Raw genomic sequence first — 22,588 nt, 5'->3', positions numbered from 1 at the left:
GATTTGTCCCTTTCTCTCATACACCCACATGTGCATATGCTCAGTTGTTCAGACATGTCTGACTCTGCAACCCCATGGACTATAGCCCTCCAGGTTCCTCTGTCCGTGGAATTTTCCAGGGAAGAATACTGAATTGGGTTGCCATTTCCTACTCCACGGGATCTTCCTGAGCCAGGAATCGAACCCAAGTCTCTTGTATCTCGTGCATTGGCAGGCGGATTCTTTACCACTGCGCCACCTGGGAAGCTCAGTGATTCACCTTTAATAAAGTTGCTCCAGCTTAACTCTACATGGGTGTAACTACCATAAGAAAATAAAAGAAAAAATAAATAAATATACATCTTTTTTTAATCAAAAAGTGAGTGACACTGTCAGCCTGCACTGTTCTTATTCTCACATCTGCATATAAAGACTTATCTCATAAGATAATGAGGGTTTCCCAGGTGGCACAGTGGTAAAGAATCTGCCTGCTAATGCAGGAGACACAGGAGACCCGGGTTCCATCTCTGGGTCGGGAAGATCTCCTGGAGTAGACAAGGGCAACCCACTCCAGTATTCTTGCCTGGAGAATCCCATGGACAGAGGAGCCTGGCAGGCTACAGTCCATGCGGTCATAAAGCGTAGGCCATGACAGCACAGCACACAACACAATAAGGTAAGTTCCCATCACATGGATGAAGCTGCATATCTCACCATTTTCCCTCTCAGTGGACATTTAAGTTGTAATCAGCTACTTCATAACCAACTATAAAGAATGTCACTATACATTTGTCATTATACAGACACAATACTCCTGCTATATTATACTTTTAGGTACTTAATATGATCATTTTAAATTCTAAGAAATTCAGTCCACTCACCAGAGAGGCTGTATGTACCAATACACCCATTTCCACCTACCCTGTATGAGTCTGCCCATTTCCCAGCATGCTTGCCAGCATCAAATTGTCTCCATTTTTTCAAATCTCCCAGGTTAAAAAAAGTATATGTTACGGATTATTTAACATTCCTTTAATAACTGGTAAGGCTTTCTTCTCAAATGTTTATCAGTCATTTTTTTCTATAAAAATACGAAGTATTTTTCCCCTATTTTTTCTATCTGGTGTTCTTTACTTTTTGCTTCATAAAATCTCTTTGTATACTAAGAATGTTAATCCTTTATATGTGATACAAATATCTTTTCCCAAAAGTTGGTCATTTTTCTTGTGAGTTGGTTTATATCATATTTTGTCAAGTACCAAACTTTGTGCTTTTGAGGGTTACGTTTCCATTCTTCTTTCTCCAAGGCCTCTGGGGTTCCCATCTTCCTTTGAAATGTATCCTAACCCCAAAATTTATCAGAATATTATCCACAGAAGTTCTGAGGATGGAAGTCCCCTGGAATCAATCAGAAACAGGGCTGGGTAGGAGCCAGGTCTCATCTGCCTGGCGGGATTCCTGGCAAGGCCAGGGGAACACGTGCTTCAAGACTGCTCCACTTCACTCCCCAAAAGGCCCAAAGGGCAGAGAAGAGTGAATCCACCCTGCCAGGGTTCTGGGGCCTAGCTCAGTTCTTAGAAATCCCAGGCTTTAAGGATTCATTAGAATTTGTTTTCTACTTCATAATTTACTGAGATGTATTTTGCTATAAAAGTAATATTTTGATTACTAGCCAATGAAATCATTTAACTTCCCTCCTTGAAATCATACCCCAGATTTATTTGGCAATACTGGGTACCTCCAGCAGTGTCTAAACCCCAGTTTTTGGGACTCTCCTTGGTAGTCCAGTGGTTAAGAATCCACCTTCCAATGCAGGGGACTTGGGTTCAATTCCTGGTCAGGAAACTAAGATCCCACATGCCACAGGGCAGCTAGAGAAGCCTGCACACTGCAATGAAAGGTCCTGAGTGTGGCAACTAAGACCCAAGACAGTAAAATAAGTAAATATAAAAATTTTTTCACTTTAAAAATAAGCCCCAGTTTGAGACATTTTGAACACTTTTTAAAATGAGATCAAAGCAGAGAAGAAAGACAGCGTTCAGTTGACCAGTTCTATAGGTTAGGGAAATTTAAGCTACTTTCAGGATTGGCCATCATGGGAGTGTGACCCAAGTGCCAAACCGGAGGGACAAGGTCTAGACTTCCTCTTCATTAAATCTATTGATGCCCCCTTTCCCTCCCCTACAGTGGTGTCCCAACTCCTTTCATTGCCTCCACTCACCCAGCCTTTCCTCACCATCCCCAAACTCCTTGAGTTCCCCAACAATTTTCCAGCATATTCTCTGATGCTGCTGCTGCTGCTGCTACATCGCTTCAGTCGTGTTCGACTCTGTGCGACCCCATAGACGGCAGCCCACCAGGCTTCCCGTCCCTGGGATTCTCCAGGCAAGAACACTGGAGTGGATTGCCATTTCCTTCTCCAATGCATGAAAGTGAAGAGTGAAAGTGAAGTCGCTCAGTTGTGTGTGACTCTAGCGACCCCATGAACTGCAGCCTACCAGGCTCCTCCGTCCATGGGATTTTCTAGGCAAAAGTACTGGAGTGGGGTGCCATTGCCTTCTCCGATATTCTCTGATAGGTCTGTTCTATTCCTGCCTATTTTGGAGCCATAGATCAGAGACATGCAACCAGCCATCCAAAAGGCTTCAGAAAATAAAGACCTCCTTTACTGAAGGAGTAAGCATGGAGCATGGCATCTTTCACTGGGACCAGTGCTGAAAAAGAATTCTGAGTGCAGACACTACATTCAGGGGCAACCTAGTGACCCTCAGCCTCTGATGTATAAAATGAGGCAAAAACAAATATAATACTTTGAGGGCTCTACACAGAATCAAATGGGTTAATACAGTAAATGTGCTTAAAACAGTACCTGTCACAAAGCAAGCACTCAACAAATGCTAGCTGCTGTCCACATTATTACACCATATGTAAGTGCTCAGGGTTGTCACTAAACGAATGATCTTCCTGCTACTGCTTTTACTCATAAGAATAAGCCACCCTCAATCCCAAAGGAGGGATGGAAGCTGCAGTGTTGGGAGGGGAGGGTTGGAGCATGGTGTCAACCAAGAAGATCTGTTAGGATAAGTAACTTGCCTGCCTGTCCCGTGTCACTTGCCTTCTAGGCTGCTTCAGAAAAGATCAGCAGAATAACTGTGCCTTGGTTTGCGTCACTTCCAGCAAAAAAAAAAAAAAGATTCAGATGAGAAACAGCAGCCTCTGGAGGCCTGGTTTTTCAGATGGATTTACTTGGCATAAGTTCATACATTCTCTAAGTTTCACATTCCTTCTCTTGGGTTGATCCGGAAGTGGGGCTCCCAAGCTTTTCACTCTCCTCTCAGTTCTGAAGCAGCATTGCAACTTGCCGCTGCCGTACCATTTTCATTCCAGCTGGCCGTGGGGTCCTGTTCCCAGCCTAGCCCTACCTCTTGCTAAATGACAAAAGATCAAAGCTTTCATAAAACCACAATGAAAGGGAAGGAGAGATCAGGTTATCTGGGCCATTCACTATACACATACACAGGCATGTGTGCACTCGCTCGTGTACACTCTAACACACACCCTCTGCCAGATTATAAACTGCAAAGCCAAACAAGCCATAAACTCTTACGAGGGACGAGGGGGGAAACTCATGCCAGAGAGATAACAACAATACCGTCAAATTTCAGACATGAGCAGGTTTTTGTGTGTGTGGGCTCCAAACCAGGGGTTGGGGAGGGAAAAGCTGACAGCCCCTTAGAACTAAAGAGGCTCAACTGGGTGCCACTATAATAAATCAAAACCAGTTATGTAAAGTGTAAAATTATCATTTGGAAATCACTCTCTCTGAATAATTCAATCATTGACTTTCACATCAAACAGCCATTTCAACCACCCACACACACAATTCAGTCTCATACTGGTCTTAAACTCTCTTTAATTATCAGCATTAACCTATCACATTACTATTTCATTCCTATTTCATCCTGGGGGAGGGGTCAGTGATTATGATAAATCACAATGAACGAGAAAGACTTTCAGCTGTCCTTCAGCAGGGTTCCAGAGTTCCCTTGATCTCACAATGACAGGTCTGCCTTTGTCCCAGGGAGGGACAAGGACAGATAAGCATCCTCCTTCTTGACAAATGCATTACCGATGCCAGTCAGGACAAAGAGGCCAAAGAACCCAGCTCCGTGGCTGCGCATGGCCATCTCCCATGTCTACATCCCAGGCTGAGCAAAGATACCCACTTGCCTCTCTGGCTAGTGGGTGGAACATGTGAATCTATGTAAACAAGTTTCACCAACAGCCTAGTTTTCATATACTTCACTGAGCAGCCAATACCCTAAAATATAACAATTCTTTACACACACACACATGTCTAAAGCTAATCACCCCTAAAGAATAGTTTACTGAACCTCAGATGGTGAGTGTCCATTATATTATCTGGGGGGACTGTGACCCTTGCCTTAGTGATCCACAAGAAATTGCACAAGAATGGACCCGTGGTGAAATATTTCACTTAGGGAGTGGGGGTTTCCTCCATTGCTGGCTGGGAGTCCAGCTTCCTAGATCTGCACATCTAGGGGTGTCCTCTACTTCCACTTAACACTTTCTCCCCCTCATCTTTCAGATCTTCTGGTTTCCATATATATATAACAGTGAAGGGGTCACCATAAGGAAAATGCAACAAGAAAATAAAGATGTCTGCGGCATGCTATGAGAGAGAAAGAAGCAACCTAATTGTCAACCACAGTGCATAGGTTAACTCAGCTGTGGCACATCCATTCAGTGGGATGCATTGCAGCCACTGAAGATAATGCTGCACACGTGTGTTTATAGGCACTGGAAAGCTGTTCACAGTACACTGTTAAGAAAAAAAAGCAAAATCAAGTGAATCATAGGAAAGCACGTGGATATGTTTAATTCTATTTTTTAACATGTAAGAAGAAGGAGGACAAATTATGTTAGGATATGGCCAAAATTCTAATAATGGTTATATTTTTATGAAAAGCATTATTACACGTGACATTTATTCTCATTTTCTACTTTATTTCTCTCTGTATTTTCTAATTAGTCTACAAAAGAGTAGGTTAATGGAGTGGTTAAGAGCGTGGACCTAGAGCCAGTCTTCCCGGAGTTAAATCTAGTTCTGCCACTTAGGGATGTGACCTCAGGTGAGCTACTCAACACTGCAGTGCCTCGGTTTCTTTATCTATAAAATGGGGAGATAATGATATTGACCTCTCAGGATCATTACAAGGATCAACTGACTTAATTGTGCGGAGCTCTTACAACAGTGGCTGGAACAAGGTAGCAATAAACACAATGGAAGTATGAGCCACAGTTATTCAGACAACCATATAATTCTCACATAATTTAAAAAACAAACAAACAAACGTGGGGGCCTCAGGCCAATTGTCAGATCTCAGGCACATTCGTATCTCTTGGCCTGAGTTTCCTCAATAGGAAGATGAGCGAATTAGACAGATGACCTCAAAGACCCGTCCCCGTTCTGTGACAGCGAAATTCAATGGGGATACATCTAGCAGACCCCGAGTGTAGCAAGAGGCAAGAGCGTAAAGGGGACACTTCAAAGCAGGCTGCAGCAGGGGCTGGTGGGAAAGGGAGCCATGGGGCCCCTGAGATAGATCAGAGCAGGGCCGGGGGAGGGGGGTCACCAGAACACCAGCCAACGTGAGCTGCCTCCACACTCAACTCTGTGATTAAGTGACTGGCTTCTCTTTTTCAAAAAGCCAGACTCCAGCTCAAAAGACCTCGGGGACTATTTTAAAGAAAAAGTTATTTCTTTGTTTTTAATTGTAATTAAGTAGGTATTTTATAATTTTTAAAAGGTGTAATTTCCGTGTCACTTCCATGATGCGCTGGGTACCCTTCACCGGAGGGAGAGAGCATAAGTGTAAGAGGACTGCTGTGTATTATTTTGTGATTAGCGAAGAACGTTTATGCAATTGTGAGCAGAACAGAGATACCAGAATATTTCACGACTTCATTAAACATGTCAGAACTTTAACAAATTTACACGAAGCCAAAGTTTATTCATGTTAAGATTTCATTCATCCGTCTTCCCATACTTTGACAAAATGTTTAAGTTAGTTTCTCATTTTATTTGTCTACTGAGTTCCCTAAGTTAGGGAAATTAGTATTGTGTGTGCGGTTTGATTTAATTAGCAATTGGGGAAATCGGCCTGGCATGTTTCATGGAAGCTTGGGGAAATTGTCAATTAGCATTGTGTTAATTGGTGTCTGCCATCCTTGCTTTTTAGTTTTTAACCCCTTTTACCTTGTTCCCTCTTTCAGTATGTAAAATCTGGCTGTTTATTATTCTTTAAATAAAGGATTAATTGCCTGAATTCCTGCCTCTGCTCCGTGTCCTTTCTCTCCCGAGCAGATGGGGAGTTGGGCAGGCCCGCCGTGGCGGCCTTGTTTCTTGCAGGCCCTGGTCCTCCCTGGCACAGGGGGAAGTGCTCTCCTGCCCTGCCCCTGCCCAGCCTGAAGCCTCCTCTCTGCGGTCGTCCGTGCCGGCTGGACCCCCTCTGAAATCTCGCCTGCTTCTGGGTGACCCCCAACCTGCTCACTTTCCTGGAGTCTGTAGCTGATACACAATTTGAACAGCTCATGCGTTCTGCCCCAATCAGCGCCCTCCTGGAGGAGACACTCCAAAAGCAGGAAGGAAGCTACATTTCAGGGCCTCCTGGGAGCCGGGCTCTTGTAATCTCACAGCATCCCCCAAAGGCAGGTTTACAGTAAAAAGTCTGGGATTCAACTTCACTTGCAGGATGCAAGATGAGCCTCTGTCCCTCTTGTTCAACAATGTCCAGCCCTTTGTACACTGTATGGTCCTTGGACCAGCAGGATTGCTGCCAGCTAGGAGCCTGACAGAAATGCAGAATCCCAGCCCTCAGTGAGATCTACTAAGTCGGCATCTGCATTTAACAAACTCCCCAGGAAATGCACATATTAAATGTGAGAAGCACGGGCCTAGTGCATTGCTTGGCCTATAAAACTTGACACTTTTGCTGGAGTATCTGCTGGACCTCAGTATCTACTGCCTTCTTTCCCATAGTCAAAGAAGTTTGGACTGGGCACTGAGGTATCCAGGTAAAGAATACATTTCCCAGACTTCTTGGCAGCTTGATTTTGACCATGTAACCAAGTTCATGAGTTTGAGCAAACTTCGGGAGATAGTGAAGGACAGGGGAGGCCTGGCATGCTGCAGTCCATGGGGTGGCAGAGTTGGACATGACTGAGTAACTGAACAACAACACAAGCAAGTTCTGGCCAATCGAATGTAAGGGAAAGTTTCTAGGCAGCTCGGAGGATACTTCCTTAAGAGAGAAGTAACATTTCACACACCACCCCTCCCCCCCACCTCCATGAATCCTACTGCTTGGAGCATGGGTGAGATGACCACAGTGCCATCTTCACCCATGGGGTTGGGGCATATACTTTGGGGCTGACAGAGTAGAAATGTGCAAGGAGGCTGGGCTCTAAGGGACGTGACAGGGCAGCGCCCCCAACTTTCCCTGTACTGCCTCCCCAAGACCCTGAACTTTACTTAAGCCATTCTTGGATTGGGGGGATGGGGGGATCCTGTCTTTCATGGACCAGTCTACTTCTGACTAGTACAGAATCCGAAGCCCACCTTCTCTTACATAACACAAAGTAAAGAGTAAGTGAAGTAAGGATATTGCCCATGGTGTACAGAACAAGGACCAGTGGGCAGAAGTTCCTAGAAAACAGGTTTCCACTCGCCGGGTGCTTGCCAGTAATTACAACTGTCCGACTGTGAAATAAACTGGCTACCTTACCCAGGTAGCAAGCTTCCTTGTCACTGGAGATGTTTCAGCAGTTACAGGACCATCTTCCGGTGCTTCCAAACGCTGCAGAGGATATTCCTGTACAAGGTGAAATACTGATCATTTCCAACTCTAACACCTTTTCGCCAGAGAACTGTTGGAGAAAAAAACAAAGAAACTACTCAGGGCATAATGGATTTTAAATCATAAATGCACCCTGAGCACCATACCAAGTTAGGAACTTCTCTTAGTTTCCACTTGCACACCTCAACCCCAGAACTGTGTCCTTTATTCATCTGCTGCCTCTCAGTTTACACAGACCCTTCTAAATCCTCTTTACTGCTGGAGCTTGGAGTCCAGGAGAACACTTCACAAACTCTCCGGCCATCTGGTTTGGTTCTGCCAAAGGGAGGCACTGATGGGAGATGAGAAGGTGGGAGAAAGAGGAAAGCTCGCTGCTGGCTTTCCCCGAAGTGGGCAGTAGCTCCGGCCCTGGCCCATAGTTGCCATAGCGGCAGCGGATGGAGTGTTCCTGATTCCAGCCTCAGGGAAGGTGGCAGCCACACCTCCCGAGTCATTTCAGCAGCACAGCTTGGGTTCAGGCGCAGGTCCCGGTCCAGCGGGATTGGTAGTCTCCTTGTCTCTGGGTATTGCCTCTTCTTTCTTCTGCTTCTCCCCATCTACCTACCAATTCCCTTTGGCTCCCTGAGCCCTTTCTTCCAACATCTCTGTAACCAATTCTCTGCATTAAATCTCCTCTGGGTGAAATATCTCAGATGCTTCCTGTTTTCCCAGCTGGACCAAGACGGATGCAACCACCAGCCCTCTTGGGTCTCTCTCCTCCCACAAGGCATCCTCCATGCATGTCCCAGAGGGGGACGCATATCAAATCAGCACCCGGCAGCAGCAGCCCCCACCACCAGCCTATCCAACCCTGGCTAACGCCCGAGCTGCCATCCATCACATGCAGGCGAGACCAGAGGGCTGTAGGGTCTTCAACTTAACACCTAACAATCACAGCTGATGAGGCCACACTGAGACAGATCTATGGCTTCAATTTCTCACCAGCATTTCAGCTCCCCAGGCCAGTTGTCATGTAGCTGGTCTCATTGAGAGGACATTAAAGGACCCATTTTTCAGGAGTTGGCTTATGCAAGCAGAACACCATTTCCACATGATATTTATCAAGAAACTCTCAAACATGCTCCCACGCCTCAGTCCCCAAGCAGATTTAACTATTAGACAGTACCCATTTATAAACGAGCAAATGAAATCCTTCTCTTTGATAAGGAGAGCAGGAAAATTCTCTGCTTCAGCGTTTCTTCAGGAGCTCCCCTGGGAGAGAGAGACAGACTTCTAGAGAGGAGATGTCTACCAGTCCCACCCCCTCTCCTTCCAGCTCAGGTTCCAGAACAGGTTCTGGGCCAGTCAGTCAGTTGTGGGGAGGACTGGGATCAAGACATCCCCTCGGAGACAAAGCCTGTTGTTTTTCAATAAATAAGTGACCACTTACAGGTTGACAACATAACCAACAGAGCACACGTGTGATGGTTTCCTGGGAGACTCAAGCGCAAATCAGACTAGACTGGGCAGATGTTGGTCTGAGAATGGGCCTGGCCTCGGACAGCAGAGGATTGCAGCTGGTGAGGAGGAGGCGTGCAAATTAATAGCGTCAGAATAATGATAGAACAACTGAAGACAATAATTAAATATTGGCACTGACGCACACATCACTGTAGAAGTAGTGTCATACTATTTTCTCTTTTATTCTTTCTCTTTTTTTTTAACTTTTTGTTCTGTATTGGGCTTCCCAGATGGCTTAGCAGGTAAAGAATCTGTCTGCCAATGCAGGAGACTCAAGAGATGCACGTTCAATCCCTTGGTCCAGAAGATCCTCTCGAGCAGGAAATGGCAACTCACTCCAGTACTCTTGCCTGGAAAATCCCATGGACAGAGGAGCCTGGCGGGCTATAGTTCATAGGGTCGCAAAAGAGTCAGACACGACTGAGCACACACACAAATAGCAAATATAGCTGATTAACAAACAATGTAAAGATAGTTTCAGGTAAAGAGCAAAGGGACTCAGCCATACATATACACGTATCCAGTCTCCCCCAAACTCCTCTCCCATTCCCTTTTATTCTTAAAAGTTATTTCCACCCAGTGGGTTAAAGTACACTCCAAATGCTCAAATGCATCCACCTTCTCCTCAGTCCATCTCACCTCTGAAAAGTGAAAGTGAAGTTGCTCAGTCATGTCCAACTGTTTGTGACCCCATGAAGCCTACCAGGCTTCTCCGTCCATGGGATTTTCCAGGCAAGAGTACCGGAGTGTACTCTCATGCTATTTAATACATCAACACTCTCCCAAACTGTGGAGCACAAAGCCTGGGAACATCTGATTGACCAACTGCCCCCTCAAGCTCTGCAGCTCATTTCTTTGCAACGTTTCACACAGGCTTGTTTCCCCATCCTGTTACCAGCACCCATGTCAGTGACTTCTCTCCTAGACAACTGTCATTGCTCCTCACTGGCCTCTTCATACTGGTGTTGGGCTCAATTCTCAACTAGGCGAGGGGCCAAAGGACTCCCCTGACCACAACTGGCAGTGGCCTTGGCATTCTCATCCCTGGAGGTCTTTCATCTCAGCTCCCAGGAAAAGATGTTGGTGCCTCTTTACACCACCTATTAATACCTTAATGCCAGTGCACAATTCCTTATCCATAATTCCAAAATAGAAAAGACTCTGAAAATGAAAAAAATTGGAACTTATGTGATGATAAGGCTTGCCATGAGGCTATTTAAAATTTTTATTTACCTCCCCTAGAATTTTCATGTATGTCATTAGACAAATATTAATATCTTTGACTATAGAATAATTCTCAGATACCACAGGAGTATTATTAATTATATTAGATACACCCATAATATCTTGCTAAAATCAGAAAAATTCTGTATTCCAAAACTCATATGACCCAAAGGGTTTTAGATAATGAGTACAGGGCCTGCGTTCACTTGCATTAGAGTTATGACTCTTTGTGTCTTATATCTAGTTATCAATCAGGGAATCCTCAAATTGAACATATATTATACAGATGGCAACTTTCCAGGGGGTGGAATTAAAATGCATGGTCCTTGACCAGAGTTCTTACAGAACATTCTGAAGACCTCAAGTAGAATCGACATGGTAGGGGCCTAATGAAGGAATCTGATGAGAAAGGCATCATGGCAGACTGAATGCTCAGGAAGAATGCTGCAGGTGAGGTTTACCTTATCCTGAGTGGTAAAGGAGAAAGAGAAAAAGCAATAAAGTCCTGGAAGACAGTCTGATGTGGGCAGGTAGGCGAGAAACTCACAAGGGCTTAGACTCATATACAGTCATAGGACCATTGGCCACTGTTTATACTTCTTAGAAAACTATTCCTTCTGCTGCTACCAATGTCCCTACCATCACTGCAGCCAAAATGTCAACTGGATCCTCAGCAACACCAGATGAGAACACCTACTTCCATAACAAGTACTATTTACGGAAAGTGCAGTGAATGCCAGGGCTGGTGAAAACGCAGCTATAGAAGTAGCCAAGGTCAGATCATTAAGGGCCGATTTAGCAGGTGGTAAGTCTAGTGGCTGAGAGTATGAGCTCAACACATAACAGCTCAGCAGCCCAAGGAAGGTTGGTTAATCCTTCTGTGCCTCAGTTTCTTCATCTGCACTACAGGAATGCTGTTGAGGCTCATATTACTCAATCTGTCCAAGTATCATGAGGATTCAGTGAGAACACGCATGCAAATCATTTAGTAAATATTCATGAATTTTACTTGTCATATCACGATTCAGAGGAATTTTTGGGCAAAAGAAAGCAGCTGAAGAGTTGTGACATAGTCAGATTGACATTACATGACCTCAGGTGGACGTGTAAAGTCTGGCTTGAAAGGAAGGAGGTTGGAGGCAAAGAGACCAGTTAGAAAGCTAATGTTGTGATCCAGGCAAGAAATGGAGCAAGGCTTAACTCACAAACATGGCAATGGAATTTAAAGGTGACTTACGGGTTCAATATAATAAATAGCCATGGTCTATGCTGATACAGGTCCATGCTAATATGCTGACAAAGATCCATATAGTCAAAGCTATGGTTTTTCCAGTGGTCATGTATGGATGTGAGAACTGGACCATAAAGAAGGCTGAGTTCTGAAGAACTGATGCTTTCAAACTGTGGGGCTAGAGAAGACTCTTGAGAGTCCCTTGGATTGTAAGGAGATCAAACTAGTCAATCCTAAAGGAAATCAACCCTGAATATTCATTGGAAAGACTGATGCTGATGCTGAAGCTCCAATACTTTGGCCACCTGATGCAAAGAACTGACTCCTTGGAAAAGACCCTGCTGCTGGGAAAGACTGAAGGCAGGAGGAGAAGGGGATGACAGAGGATGAGATGGTTGGATGGCATCACACCCAAACTCCATGACATGAGTTTGAGCAAGATCCAGGAGTTGGTGATGAACAGGGAAGCCTGTTCATCACCTGCTGCAGTCTATGGGGTTGCAAAGAGTCAGATGTGACTGAGCAACTGAACAACAAAAATGCTCATACAAGGGGCTTCCCTGGTGGCTTAGACAGTAAAGAATCTGCTTGCAACACAGGAGACCCTGGTTCAAGCCCTGGGTTGGGAAGATCCCCTGGAGAAGGGAATAGCAACCACTCCAATATTCTTGCCTGGAGAATTCCAGGGACAGGGGAGTCTGGCAGGCTACAGTTCACCAAGTGGCAAAGAGTCAGACATGACTGAGTGGCTAACATTTTTACTTTTCACAAGCTGATACAAATAAATAAATAAATAGATGAGAGGGAAGGGGCATCTATTTCTTACAGCAGAATTTCAATTAATAATGTGGAAGAAATTAAAGAAATAGAAAATCGCCATCAAGCAAATACACTGTAGTAACTAGGACAGGCAATGAGCACTGATGAATGTTAAACCTGGTAGACAAAAATACGACTGGAAGGGGAGATCATGCTAGTAATGAAAAAGGTGGCTCTCCAGCAGTGCTGAGCAGGGCAACAGCAACTGCATTTGACCCATCTTGACCAACAGCATCACACACAAGTCAGAGGTGCTGGGGCCTTGGCAGAGCAACTCAACCTGCCCCAACCTTGCCTTCCAGGAGCTGCCAGTCTGCCCAACACAAACAATGCTGACTTCAGCCAGCGTCCAAACACAGCAGAGCCAAGCACATCAGCTGTCTCTCTAACCCCTCTTCCTCCTGAGAACCCCTCTCTAGTAACATACATGCAGAGCCCCTCTTCCTCCTGAGTGAATAAGGCAGGTATTCTGTGGCCTGGGTTTGAGTGTGACCTCTGGAGCCCGGCTGCCTCAGTTCCAATTTCAATTTACTACTCACCAGTGCAGCCTTGTGGAGAAGGCAATGGCACCCCACTACAGTACTCTTGCCTGGAAAATCCCATGGACGGAGGAGCCTGGTAGGCTGCAGTCCATGGGGTCACTAGAGTCGGACACGACTGAGTGACTTCACTTTCACTTTTCACTTTCATGCATTGGAGAAGGAAATGGCAACCCACTCCAGTGTTCTTGCCTGGAGAATCCCAGGGACGGGGGAGCCTGGTGGGCTGCCGTCTCTGGGGTAGCACAGAGTCGGACACAACTGATGCGACTTAGCAGCAGCAGCAGCAACAGTACAGCCTTGAGTGACTAACTTATTCTTTCTGGGTCTCAGTTTTTCTCACCTGGAAAATGGTGATATTGGTACCCATCCTGATGGGCTACTCCGCATAAAGGGCTTATCACAGCGAATGGTCAATGGTCAGCACTTGGAAATATCAGCCTTTATCACATGTGCCCATCTCATCCATCCAGAGTGTGGCTGGAGCCTCTGCTCAATGGGAGACAGCTGAGATGGCAGCAGCTGCTTGGTCTTCATCCTCACACACACCCTGACCTCTGACTTCAAAGGGCTCAGGGAGGCATTTTCACTGCCACCCCCAAATTTGGTATAACCAGGGAGCAGACAGGGGGTAATCAGGAAGCAGATGGGATACAGGAAGCTGGTGCTCTGCCCAGCACCACAGGGGTGGCACCCCTCCCTGCCAGATCATCTCCCTCCTGCCCCTCCTGCCTGCCGCTCCCATGCCTCCTGGGGCCACACCGTATCCACACTGGCCTCTACTGTCCCTGAGGGGGTTGTAGGAACAAAGTTATCAAGGGGCAAACAGCTCCCCCACAGTCAAACAAAAAGATAAACATCAAGTCGACAGTAGCTTTTGGAGAGAGGCTGTTTGTCAATCATAAAAGAGCAGCCTGATGGTATCAAAAGAAGGGAGTGAATGTCTTGGTAGCTGGGAAGTCGGGCCATCCCCACCCCACACCTTGCAGCTGCCCCCAGTGACGCCTGCTCCCTGCAGCTCTACTCCCCAAGGGTAGCCTGGGTGGAGCTGCCCCTGGTTCTCTCCTCTGCTTCTCAAAGCTCCCCACTTGAGCCCCTCCTGACTGCCTACTCACCTTCCTTTGCCCTCTCTGAACATCAGCATCACCAGTCATCTCTGCCTCCCCTTTAACATGTGAACCCCATCTCACCTTCCCCTTTCCTCACCAGCACCCCATCCTCCCAAATGCTAAGCAACAGATCTGCAAGGTCCCCGAGGACATGCGTGAAGGGCACGTAGCAGGCAGGACACAAACTCGGGCTGACTGAAGAACGTGGAGACTTTGTGGTGATTGATCCTTCTGTATTTTTACCAATTTACACAAAGCAAAGCCAGCAGTTCTGAAGTTTCAGAGTACCAAAGAATCAAGTGGAAAGTGTAGATGAGAAGGGCATGGTCTTGGCTAAATTATAGATTTTCATGCACCACTCTAGAAAGTATGTTTTAATGGGTCTAGGTTGGGGTCCAGGAATCTATTTGTAACAAAATGAGTAGGATCTTGTGTCCTCCTTCAAGAAATGGACCAAACCCCAGGCCTTAATGCTAAGAGGGAAAAGCCCTGGCTTAGGAGGCCAGTGTGCTAGAGCAGCACCCCAGCTCTTATACCAGGTAGTTGATCTTAAGCAGGAAAACAACCTGTGTGGGCCTCAGACTTCTCATCAGCAAAGTGGGCAGGCAGGATGAGCTTCTAGGAACTCAGTACAAAAATACAACTAACTTTCATTGAGCAACTATTATATGCCTCATGCCCTTCTAAGTATTTTCCATGTAATTTTCCATTGTTCTAAGAGAGGTGCAATGAGGACACTGCAGAGAGCAGTGTTAATGGACTTGTCCAGGGCCATGCTATTGGTGGTAGGAGATGTGGGATTTAACTCCAGTCAGATCCCATAGCCAGAGCTCGTCACCACCACACACAGATCCCGGACAGGACTCCTGGTCCAACTTTACAGAGCAAGCAGGACACAGGGCACCTGGGTGGCTGCCATCCTGGTTTGCCCATCCAGGGCTCCAGCCACACCCCTCCAGGGCAGTTTAAAAGCAGATCTCACTGCATGAGGTCAAAATTAGCCTCAGCCACAGGCGGGAGGAGTGCTCATTACTCAAAAGCTGGGGAGGATTTCAAAACCCAGAAGCAGAGTGAAGACATAAGGACTGCCAGGGCCTCCTCAACTCCAAAAGCTCCTCACAGGGGAGGACAGGATCACAGGGGGCTGAGGTGAGGCTGGGAAAAGCCCCAGGAGGCCAGACCAACAAGCAGAGCTTGGCCACTGCAGGCCTTAGCACGCGTCTCTCAAAACACACGAAGCATGGATTATACCTCAGACCATGAAGCCCACAGCCAGTCGTTCCCTGGGTGGGTGGTCCTAAAGGCACCTGCTGCCCCCACAGGAGAAGCAAGCTCAGGAGAACACGTCAGGGGCAAGGTTACATTCAGTAACCTTGAGTGAGGGGGGTCTGCCCAAACCTGAGGCCATCTGTAAAGTGGTCCCGGCAGAACCCTGAGAGGGAAGAGAGCTGAAAGGAAACCAGGGCTCTCTCCCTGTGAGCGCTTCTGCTCCAGGCCCCCTGGCTGGGCTGCCCTCTGCTCACACCTTTGGTGAGGACTATACATCTCTCTCTAATGCTCCATCATCCACTGCCTTCCCAAACCCCACTTATCTGTGAGATTCCAGCTGAAAAGATTATCTTCCTAACTATACCCACCCCAGGTCCACAGCCCCTCCTCACTAAGTTCTTCACATTTTGCCTTTGGAACCCCCTCTTGCACTATGAGTCTCTGATGGGCACAGCTAGTTGCTTAGAAGCTGGACTCCTACGTCCACTTGCCAGGATTAGATTCCCGGTTTTGCCCTTTACTAGCTGTGAGATCTTACAAAAGTCTGACTTTCTCTAAGATCCAATTTCTTCAGACTTGGGTTGGGGACAGCAGTTGTACCAACTTTAGTGGGTTGTCATGAGAGTCTAATTGCATGTATGCAATGGTCTTAGAACATACTAAGTACTTAAGGAAGGTGACATAATAAGTACTTTTTAAATGTGTGTATAGAGTAGCTTTTGGCCAGCTAGTGCATATTCCCATGACAACATCTTCACATCTCTCAGCTATAATAATAATGTCAGCTTCTTACTACCTACTACTTACTACCTACTTACTTACTACCTACTACCTACTGAGGAGGTACTGTGTCAAGTCCTCTGCTAGACTGGTGAATCCTTAAACTTACTCTTTAGGAGGCTCCAGGCTGGAGGGCCTCACTCTCGGATACCCTGCACAAAAGCCATTTTTGTTGGCATAACCCTCCCTACAGTAAGTCTTCGGGCAGTTTCTGTACTCCCCTCACTCCCAAGTTGAACAGATGTCCTAGAAAGCAAGAGGGAAAGAAAAGGTAGCCGCCTGGAGTTCTGTGTCTCCTGCAGGGTGCTAGAGGGGCAGAGGAGGGACACTGTGGGAGTGGTGCCATGTACACGCACAGGTGGACACATGGAAGAGCATTTACACTCCAGCTCATTTCTTGGATCTACCACGTAACTGGCAATGTGACCTTGGTCCAATTTCTAACTCTCTAATTCTTGGTTTCCTCACCTATCCAGGAGAATTAGAATTTCTCCCAGAGTGCTATTATTAGAATTGCTTCCAGCAAACACTTGTGGACTATTCTTGCCAAACTAGGAGGCTACTGATTCTCCACTTCCCTCTGAATCAAGGCCATGTAGCCTTGGAGGAAGGCTCTAGGGACCCCACACCACAGAAGGGAAGTAGCATTACTTGCCCATTATCAACATAATCAAAAGTCAGCATGAGATTCCTATTAGAACAAAAACTCCAGTGATGGTTAAAAAAGAGCTATGAATTCAAATACGCGCAAAATCAGTGCTTCTTCACACGTCTCTGGTCACAAGAACCACTGTATAATGTGAACGGAAGCAAACAGAACGAAAGTCAAGGGTGTGTCCAGAGGTAAATATTCACAATGGTGGGCAAAACCATGCTCACAACAGGAGCCATGCTGCTGTCAGTTCAGAAGTCAACCCATCCCGAGAAAATCACTCTCCTTCCAACCACACTCCCCACCAGTTTAACCAGAGAGAATAAAAGCAAAGAGAATTTACATTAAATTATTTAGAAATGCAAGAGCACCATGTGAATAACAGAAAAGGGGTTTTTGTTTAACAACTGATTTAACAGTCAACAGTCGGCCTAGATTCTTCGTCCATAAAATGGGTACTATAAGAGTCCCTCTTTCATAGAGACTTTCTTTCATAGAGAAAGAATTAATTGAGAAAATCAGGTAAAGAATTCAGTAAAATATCTGATACATAATAAGCTTCTGATAAATGTTAGCTGTCAATGCTGTTGTTTTTGCTGTTCCTGTTCTTAAGTTGTTAAAATGAAAGAATCGTGATTTAGGGAAAACAGGTACCCTAATCAAATGGTTCCATTTTGAGGTTGGAAATCTTACTCTAATAGCGAAACATCCACTTCTTCACATAACTCTGCAGTAATGGGACACCACTTGCGTGATTCAGGTATACCCAACAGAAAATCCTGCCCTGGTCTTCTGACATTCCAGGGTTCCCTGAGATGGAAGAACAGCAGAAAGCTCAAGTCAGATGGAAAGACTGGGATTAAGAACTGGAAGAGGAGTGGCTAAGAAGAAAATGGAATTGGTTCAAAAGACACACACACACAAAAACTTTTTTAATATATAAGGAGAGTGTAAAGAGCTCTTTAAAAGCCTCACATGCCCTAGGAGAAACCTTCAAAGGAGAGAAGAAGGAGCCACCCCTTCAGACCCACTGAAGTACTTACACGGAAGGTGGAATCCCTTGGTCCACTCCATCGACAAATCCTGCCAAGTGAAGGGCCCCCCAACTACATGCTTTATATGGTCCATACCTGAAAAGCCAAGTGCTCAGACACTGCAGGTAATTTCTCTCACCATTTAATAAGGAATGCCTGGAATACTCCGGCTGAGAAGTATTTCTTAATTTCCTGTGCAATCTGAAGGCATTATCCAAGGGTTATTTTTGTTTTGTTTTATTCAGAAGTGGGGTTGCTGGAGCATTCCTCTTGGACATGTTCAGATTTGAATTAATTAGAATTCCTGTACAGTTTTCTTCGGTTATAATTATAGCTTAATTTGATTGCTTAATAGCTCTGGTTTTCGTAATGTTTAGCACCTGTTGTAAATTGCACAAGATAAATCACCTTCTACCTTCCACTGTGTTTATGCCTAACTTTTGCCTTTTCCCTTTCAGCTGGTGGACTCGCAACGACAGCCACACGCTTTGCTCATCTCTGCCCTTTCACCAAAGAACTCTCTTTTGCAAGCCTATTTAACCAGAGAAGAAGTGACTTTTACTTAAATGCCTCCTTAAGACTGTTAGATTTCTTTTTTTTTCCCTCAGAGGAAAAAAAAAGAGTATTTCAGATGCTATAAACCCTGAAGACTGACCTCTGGTATTATGTAGACTTCCACTTACAGGTCACCTTTTTGATGCACTGGGTGTTCGGGTTTTTTTTCCCCCTCCTTTCCTTTCTAGGATTATTAGACAGCAGTGGAAGCCTGCATCATTAATTGATTTCTCCCATGCATTGTGCTATGATACAATTTTTCAAGGCTGTGCATAATTGTGTTCTCTGTGCCAGCGTTCTGTGTTCCGTCCTTGTCATATTGTCATTGAAGGCTGTTTCCACCCTCTGTAATTGGAGATGTTCTACTTTTGGACAAAGGTGTGGGGGCAGCTCAGGGGAACAGCGCTGACATTTACTTCATCAATTTATTTTTATTGTTCCTACATTTATTGCAGCTATAACAGCCCTTTAATAGTTATATCTCCTCCCTGTAGGGTATTCTGGTATTTGAAATTTTTTTAACTCATTTGTTCTCATAGATAACAGTAAAGTGCATTTCAGGATAACCTTTAGGTTTCCAGCTCTTCTCTTCTGTTGGCTCTGAGGCAGTCTTCGCTTTAAACTTTTACTGCGTTGCCAGTCTAAAGGCCAGAGCACCAAGTTCATTCTAGCACTGGAGCAACCACAAATTAGTGGTCCTGAAAATTTCAGGGAGGTTAGTCCTAAACCAAGAGTGGAGCTATTACCGTAATTCAAAACTGGTCATCCTTTTAATGGGGGGGAGGGGGGTGTCAAGGAAGGTGGGCGGGAAGGGGAGAAAATGAGGGGTGATGAGAGAAAATCCCAGAAAATACTAACCGGGCCTCCTGTTACAATGCTAGTCAAATAAGATTGTAATTAAATCTTTATGACTGATGAAGCATCTCACACTGGACCAATTCTGAGTCTCTGCCCTTCAAGGCCAAAGACACAGGGCACAATTAAGAGGAAACTGCTCTTGGATTTACTGTTCTTCTTGTGTCTGGATGCTGTGACCCTCTATTCTAGTCCTACCTCCCTTTAAAAAAGGTTTTCTTAGGATAGCCTTGGAAATTAGTCCTTACCTGCAAGCCTAGTTTATTTATTTGTTTTTTAAATTTTTTATCAGCATGTTTTAATTTTTTACCAGTAGGAAAAATAAATACCGATTTCATCCACTCTCCTACTATCTTTTATTTGAGAAAGCATTTGTATAGGAAAGATATATATGTCTATGCTTATTTTTAAGACTATGATACCAAGACATTGCATAACAGTTTGTGCTACAATTGCCAGCTTTAAAACATTCATTTCCTCTGAAAAGTATCTAGGCACATTTCAAACGGGAGTTCATTCTTATTTCTAGTCCCCAGTTTCTCCTACACAATCATTACCACACCTTCTCTTCCTCGCAGTAGTATCAGAACCTACCAGAAATTACTGCCCTCATCTCAATCAGAGAGGGCCAAACGCTTTGCCCATTAGCATGCGTGTGTGTTAAGTCGCTTTAGTTGTATCTGACTCTTTGGGATCCTAGAGACTGTAGCCTGCCAGGCTCCTCTATCCATGGGATTCTCCAAGCAAGAATACTGGAATGGGTTGCCATGCTCTCCTCCAGGGAATCTTCCCAACCCAGGGATCAAACCCACATCTCTCATATCTCCTACATTGGCAGACAGGTTCTTTACCACTAGAGCCACCTGGAAAGTGCATCCACTAGCATTATGAAAGATAATTAGCCAAAATAACTGGCTCCAAATTCCATACTGATTCTAGCACCAGGTCCCTTTCTCCCCTCGCTACTATCATGAATCTCAATCTGGGTAACATCATTTCTTATGCATCCCAGATGCCATCACTAATAAAAAGGAAGGTTGTTTCAAACCACAGAAACTTGCAAGACCTCCATTATAGTAGGATGGATCTAGTAAACCCCTGATAAAAGTGAGAAGATGTTGAAAGATCAAGGTGGATGCTCCCAGTCTTGGTCCCCACCCCCAGGTTCTCTCATAATAGTAGACAAAGGAGGGCATCCTGTGGAAACTTCCAGAGCCAGAGAAGCCTCTCTACCAGTGGTTCCTGCAGACAGGCTCTGCCAAATGGTAACCCTTGACTCCACAATGCCCATTTGTGCCAGCTTCCACATCTTTTCAATTTTTTTTTCCCTCTACCACCACCTCCACTCAAAAGAATCCTTTTCAGAAGATTCATCTATTGCCATATTGATACATCAGTTAAAGTTTCAGAAAGGGAAAATACATGATGAAAATGTAAATCATGTGTAAAAAACCAAGAGGTGGAAAAATATCACAGACTATCTTCATCCTGGAATCCAAGTTTGGACAGGAAAACTATGGAGGTATACTTTTCCAGGCCATACTGCTTCTCAAGAGGGTGGCACAAAACCACCCCAGAATGATGCCGCCAAGTTTCTGGTGAGGATAGAATCTTTGGAGGCTTGATTGGGATTTTTTTTTTAATACTATTATTCCATTTGGACTTTATCACTGGATGGTTACAGAGAGCTATTACCAGCAGGGCATTAATCCAGATGAAAATATTTTAATGTTTCCCCATTATAGATCTGACTCAAAACCCCAGGATTTGCTTATTCAAGTTCCTGACTCCTTTCCTCATCTTTGAAGATTCAGAAAGAAAAATTACAATGAGCAAACACACCACAGCTTCTTAGCTGATGAACTTTGAGAATATACTCATTGCCCTGGCAGGGCCAGAGACAATTTCCTGATTTACTTGCCCAGTGGCAAGAGTCATTCTGTATCTGAATAACAGGTGCAATTAAGAGGCACTAACCAGTTACAAGTTTCACTAACATAGGCAAGTTATTTCCAAGGATGCTAAAGCCTAGTTGAGGTAAGAGCGGCCATGTTTGAGCAAGCTCCAGGAGTTGGTGATGGACAGGGAAGCCTGGCGTGCTGCAGTCCATGGGGTCGCAAAGCATTGGACACAACTGAGTGACTGAACTAAACTGAATGTTACCAAAATTGCTGAAAATTCATTTTGGTCATTTATGCTTTTAAACATTCACATGCATCTCTGTTAACTAAGTCAAGATGCTGACCACAACTAATGTGAGGTAAGCTTGACAATAACAACATTTTAACAAGAAAGAAGACCTTCCAGAGGGAAAGGTTGTCTTTGGACTCAGAGATGAGCCCTGAAGATCAAGTGTGCCCAAGGTGGTCTCCTGAGTAGCAGACCAAAGATGGCGTGGGAGAGCATAGGGAATGCAGGGAGAGAGCTCTGCACCGCTCCTTCAGATCTGAAGGCATGTCACCAGCACCAGGCCAGGGAAAGGCCAGGCAGAGGGGAAGTTACCTGAAACGGAAATAAAAGGAGACAGATTACACAAATAGGAAGCCTGATTATATTGTTCTCTACCAGGCTGTTGGGCAGCCCTTAGCAAGGGCTTGTAGAAGAAAAGGAAGGGTGGTGGGGACGTGTGAGGGGCCTTCCATGCCACTACTGTGCTGCGTTGTACTTAGTGGATCAGTCGTGTCTGACTCTTTGTGACCCCATGGACTATGCTCTACCAGGCTCCTCTGTCCATGGGGATTCTCCAGGCAAAAATACTAGAGTGGATTGCCATGCCCTTCTCCAGGGGATCTTCCTGACCCAGGGACTAAAGCCAGTTCTCCCACATTGTAAGCAGATTATTTACCATCTGAGCCACCAGGGAAGCCCAAGAAAACTGGAGTGGGTAGCCTATCCCTTCTCCAGGGGATCTTCCTGACCCAGGAATTGAACCAGGGTGTCCTGCATTGCAGGCAGGTTCTTTACCAGCTGAGCTACCATGCTAATATCCTCCTTCAAATAAATGCTAGGTAGAGCTGGAGTCTAGGGTAGGTAATGAGCACGTGACAGGTGTCCAGAGTTGAGTTACTCTTAGACCCCAGCTCACGCTACACATCAGCATTAGTCCTCCCACACCCCCTCGTTTAATCTTTTCTTCCTCTCTTCAGTTTTCTCCCTCCATCT

General features: G+C 45.3%; 1 long non-coding RNA gene across 10 annotated transcripts in view; it reads right to left on the bottom strand.

Annotated features, from left to right (window-relative positions):
- LOC147363259 (uncharacterized) overlaps positions 1 to 22,588 on the bottom strand; it is a 408,991-nt gene that overhangs the window by 225,127 nt on the left and 161,276 nt on the right. For 9 of the 10 annotated variants that reach the window (XR_015135898.1, XR_015135903.1, XR_015135899.1 and 6 more), the window contains one exon: positions 7,788 to 7,929. The exons of the other annotated variant lie outside the window; for it this stretch is intronic. This is a non-coding gene — a long non-coding RNA (uncharacterized LOC147363259). The remainder of the gene's footprint in view (positions 1 to 7,787; positions 7,930 to 22,588) is intronic. 10 annotated transcript variants of the gene reach the window in all.

Source organism: Bos grunniens, chromosome 11, assembly GCF_055505025.1.
Source record: "Bos grunniens cultivar Pamir isolate PY7600 chromosome 11, Bosgru_T2T1.0, whole genome shotgun sequence".
In the NCBI taxonomy this organism is placed as follows: domain Eukaryota; kingdom Metazoa; phylum Chordata; class Mammalia; order Artiodactyla; family Bovidae; genus Bos; species Bos grunniens.
The sequence above is the reverse complement of the archived record's forward strand: the minus strand, read 5'-3'. Positions and strand labels throughout refer to the sequence as shown.